The sequence below is a fragment of the Solanum dulcamara genome, chromosome 6 (genome assembly GCF_947179165.1).
Source record: "Solanum dulcamara chromosome 6, daSolDulc1.2, whole genome shotgun sequence".
NCBI classification, from domain to species: domain Eukaryota; kingdom Viridiplantae; phylum Streptophyta; class Magnoliopsida; order Solanales; family Solanaceae; genus Solanum; species Solanum dulcamara.
Window position 1 is genome coordinate 77652979 of NC_077242.1, and position 6000 is coordinate 77658978.

Sequence of the window (6000 nt, forward strand, 5' to 3'; positions counted from 1 at the left end):
CTTTCTTTCTTTGTAAGGGTATTAGCATTTTTAATCCTTCAAATATTAATAAATTCGATTTTGATCCTTATAATTTTTTATTAAGCATATTTTGTGACAATTATGATGAAAGACGAGTTTATGAGGACAGTTCAAATAAGATTGACAGATTTCTAGACTGATAAGTTTTTGAAAGTGAGGTGCATATAAAATCTTATATGAATTTCATGTCAAAACGACAGAAAAATATGAAAATCTTCATATGATACAATTAAAATTCATATGGTACGTGTGCTCTTAAGCCTCGATATGATATTAACTCAAAAGATAAATTCGTGAAATCTAAATCTGAAGCGAATAATAATGAAAATTTTCATCTATAGTATTTTGTCGCTGCCAAATGCCACATTTCAAATTTAGTTTTTTTCTTTTGTCAATGAAAAGCAAAGCAAATTGGGAGTACTAAGCCATATAGACAATCAAGATAAAGCATCTATTATAAAAAAAAATGATGAACCATTTGTTATTCAGTAATTGCTTATTTGACTAATTCAAATTTATACTATGTAAGTGTATAGGTCTATTATGAAGAATAAAGCGCTAAGAAAAGGATTTGAGATTTAAAGTTTATTGACAATTATAACTAACTCAATTTAATGATATGATAATAACTAGTTTACAGTCAAATATTCATAAATATTTTGTAAATTTCTTAATATATATATACATGATTTCAGCAAAAGGAACTATGCGTTCACGTGAATCCATAATCATCATTGCAGATTCATTTTTAAATGCGCTCGATTTCTACCAAGGATATATTTCTCCATTTGTAAAGCTCAAACTTAATTTCCAATTGTGAGTGAAGAAATTCTAACTATTTCATATCACAACCTTGAATTACGTGCATCCTAATATTTGGATGAAAAAAATGTTCACATGTTTATGTAGCACATCACCTTCAACATACTTATTCAAAAACACAATTGTTTATTGATAAATTAAATCAATTTCAATGATTAAAAGTGTTTTTTAACATTTGATACTTATCGACTACTTTAATCAACTAACTTAAATAAACTCATAGTTATGTCAAATTTATAAATAACAATGCTTCTCGTGTGACATGCTAGAGCATATTTCAATATAAGTCAATAATAGTCCCTCCGATTCATCTCAATTTATGTGATAATGTTCGAATTTGGTGAGTCAAGCAAATTATTGAAGTATGTATTATCATTTATGTGATGTGTTTGGCAAAAGTGGTTCCATTTGAAGCATCATTTTGATATTTATGATGTGTGTTTTCTGCTTTTGTGCCTATCATACTAAGAGCATATGATTCCTTTTGTTGGTCATAAATATACTATGAGACATATAATTATATTTCAAGAGCGCGAATGCACTATTATAAAAAAATAAAAAAATAAAAAAACTAAAATGTCAGATTCAGTAAATTTAATTTTAAGATTTTTATTATTAACTTACTACACTTTTGGAATTATAAATTTAAAATTAAAGTCTTTTTATAATTTTAGTCTTCAAAGCTTTTGTTCGATGACGTTAGTTTTGTAAAATAAAAGCTAAATCTATTAAATTGATATCAATGTTTTAATAGTCAATGTTTTAATATTTATGATTATTTTTCTTTCTTTACTAAAAGAAATTAAGAGAAGTGGATGAAAATAATAATTAAAAAAATCGTGATTCATAATAATTAAAAAAAAAATAGATGTGGAGGTATAATTTTAAATTAGTCAAATAAGTAGGTATCGGATACTAAATGCTTCTTATAAAAAAAATTAATGTAATATTCTCCTTAGCTGCTTCTTGGGAAATTTTTTTTAATGTAACATTGTTTTTAGCAAACAAATTTGATTATGTAAATCCAGATTAGTCAACATTACAAGAGCAACTTTAATGCTACCAAATTAAATACAAATATTAAAATACAAAGTACAACACCATATATGCATAATCCACATATTGTAACTAATTAAGCATTAACACTTGAAAATTGCAATATTAATAATCTATCTTTATATATATATATATATATATATATATATATATATATAAAAGAAGCACCATCAGTTCATCAAATCACAAGACAATAAATTAGTCCAAAAACAATATGGCTAAAAAGAATGAAATTATTCCATTGATGACAATTATGATGATGCTAATTTTGATCTATAATTCAAAATTAGTATATTGTAAATTGGATGAAAATTGCTTTAAGGAGTGTATTAGAGGATGCCAAGGTCAAAAACCTGATTGTTATTTAGTTTGTGAAAAAATATGTCAAGATCTTGGTCAAATGAATTATTGCAATCTTGATTGTTCAATTAACAAATGTACAAGTTTAATCAAAGGTATATTTTTTTCCCTAACTTCTTTTAGGAATTTTTCCACTTTGATTACATTTTTTTAGTATCGAAGATCTATCAAAAATAGGTCTTTATCCCGTACAAAGTTAAGTAGTCTACAAATATCTTAATTTTCTCAAACTTTATTTGTGAAATTACATAGATTAGGTTGGTATTGTTGTTTAGGATTTTGAGAGATCGATTGTATGATTTATTATAAATATTATTTGAGACATGTGCTTTTCACGCCATAAGATCGATTAAGAATAAACTCAATGTTTAAAGTACGGTCGGGAGATCGATTTTATATTGTCGACTCGTTACAAATGTTTATTTAGCCATATGGTCCTTTCGTAGAATCAAATCTGCGTTGGAAAGTCTCACTTTTGGAGATAAAACGCTCACACCAATAAAAACTTTATTCTCGTATTTCGAATTCGAGATATCTGATTAAAGATGAAGGAGTATTTACTACTCTGCCACAACCATTGATAGTTAAGATTATTATTTTTTAAAATTCTTTTGATTTTGAATAAATCTTTAAAAAATTTCAATATTTGAAAGAGGTCGATCACATTATTATTTTTATAGGATATTTTTTTTCTATTCAGCTTGTAACGGATTGTATGAGGTCATTTCCATTTTGTCGTATTTTTTAAATTATTATTTAATTTTCCTCCAAATTTACTACTAATATATTTATTTTACATATTTATTTACAGATGACAAACAATGGAAAGGTTGCATAAATTATTGTTCCAACAATTACTGCAAAAATTAGAGCTTAAGAGGATATAGTCTTCAAAGCTTTGTTTTATGATTATAGTTTTGTAAAACAAAAGCTACTCTATGAAATTATTACCAGAATTTCAATAATATATGTTTTTCTTGACTCTATATTTAGATTAATATTTACAATTTATTTTCTTTTTTTCCAGAAGAAATTAAGAAAAGTTGAAGTGACATTTTGCAGTTAGAAGATATTATAAATGAAAATTTTAATTGAATCATGATTCTTTATAATGTTAAGTCATTTAAAATAGATGAAATTAAGAAAAGTTGATGAAAAAATTAATTAAATTATGACTGTTATACTGTTAAATCATTACTCCATTGTGGGTAAACAGGAAACCCAACTCTATGAACTCAAAAATAAACTAGAGGAAAAATTACTTGAGTGAATAGTTTTTAATAAATAATTATTGATGTTAGCTATACTTTTTATTTATTATCATCTATAACAATACATAACAATACTATGATAAATCTGTTATGTATTAAAAGTGAATTATGAATGCAATATAAATAGATTATAAGTGTTTTAAAATATATTATTCTTGTTTAATAAGAAACCGATACAATGTATTATAAGTATATTAAAGTGTGTGATAAATGTATTATCCATGAATAAAACTTGTATTATATGTGTTTTAATCATGAATCCTCCTCTTAATGCCTTACACCTCATAGTAGACTTACGAAGTGTAATTCTGAAGTAATTAAATAAGTGAGTACTCGAAATCAAATATTTCTTGAAAAAAGAATTAAATGTAATCTCCTCCTTAGCAAATTAAATAAATCTAGATTAGTCAACCATGTTGGTAATATTGTCATAGCAACTTTAATGCTACCAAAGGGAAGTGCAGATATTAAAACACAAAGTACAACACATATATACATAATTCACATATTGTAACTAGTTAAAAATTACACTTGCAATATAAATAATCTATAAGAAGCACCATCAAATCATTAGCCCACAAAATAATAAAGTAGTCCAAAAAAAATATGGCTAAAAAGATTTAAATTATTCCATTGCTTACAACTATGGTGATGCTAATTATGAACTCTAATTCAAAATTAGTATATTGTATATTGGATAAATATTATTTTAAGGAGTGTATTAGAGGATGCCAAGGTCAAAAACCTGATTGTTAATTATTTAATTTGTTATAAAGTATGTGATGATCCTCCAATGAATTATTACAATCTTGGTTGTTGAATTCACAAATGTGCAAGTTTAATCAACGGTATACATTTTTTTTTTCTACCTTCTTTTAAGGCTTTGTATAAATGATTATTGATTATATAATCCATAACAAATATTTTTTCGTTATATGATAGGAACATATCTATATAGTATTAGATCTGTTCACACAAATTTTGTACCTTTGTCCTAACCTTGTGAGATCAATTTTTATGGTCGATTATAAATGCTATTTGAGTCATGTGATGCTTTTCACTCTCAAGATCTATTGATAAGAATAAACATGACTGTGGTTGGGAGATCGATTTTATGTCGATTCGTTACAAATGTTTGTTTAGCTCTTTTTGTAGGAGATCGATAAACAAAATATAAGAGATTTTTATATGGTTATTTTCTTCTCTTTTTTCTTTTAATTATTGATCTAATTTCTGGGACATTCATTTTGGGGTACTTCGATTAATTTGGATTTGAGTCATAAAGTTTCATTTTTGGGGGGTACAACGTTCTTGATTATCAAAGATGAGTCTCTTTTTCATGGTTCGAACCCGAAATTTCAAGTTAAGAATGAAAGAGTATTTATCACTCTATCTCAACATTGATGGTTAGGATCGATCATTTTTTAAAACTTCTTTTGGATTTGAATGGATGTTAAAAAAAATTCAATATCTCTAGGATATCGATTTTATAGTCCGTTATAAATGTTCTTCAATTCATGTACATGGTGTTTTTCATAGGAAATCACAAAAATAAACTCAGCGGATCGATAAATAAAACATTGAAATACTATCTTTATAGGATAATTTTTTTGTGTATTCAGTTATAAACTGGTCATATGATATTACTTCCTCTTTATCGTATGTTTTTATTATTATTATTATTATTATTATTCAATTTTCCTCCGAGTTTACTACTAACATATTTATTTTATGCGGGTTTTTTTTTATATTCATGATTTGAATTCGAGAATCTCTACTTAAAGTGGACCATTCACTCCTATTTTTAACTAATCTTCTCTTTAGTAAATAAATCAAATCATTTCAATATAGCTACATTTACTTTTTATCCAAATATATACTATATAACAGATTTGTTGCTCTTACAAATATATCAACTTTTTAAATATATATCCTTTAATTTCCATGATATATATAAATAATAGATTTGATGCTCTTACAAATATGTCAACTGTCTAAATATATATCCTTTAATTTCCATAAATATGATATCTAACAAATATGTCAATTATTTTAAATATATTTAATTTTATTTCCATTTAAAAAGATAATGGTAATATAATGCAAGATCAGCAACAACTATATAAGTCACATATAATGACTCAAATCTATATATTATAAGGCAAACAAAAACAAAAAGTGAGAACAAATAAGTTAGCAAAAAAATATGGCAAATATTATTCCATTTATGAAATTAATGGTGATGCTAATTTTGATCTCTAATTCACAATTTGTATATTGTAAATTGGATCAAAAATGTTTTAGGGACTGTATTAGGGCATGTTTCCAAAATCCCGGGTGTTATATATCATGTGCAAAAGAATGTCAGGTTTCTTCTGTCAATAATGTTTTTTCTCCAATGGATTATTGCAATCTTGGTTGTTCAATTGACAAGTGTGCAAGTTTAATTAAAGGTACATTCTTTTTTCAC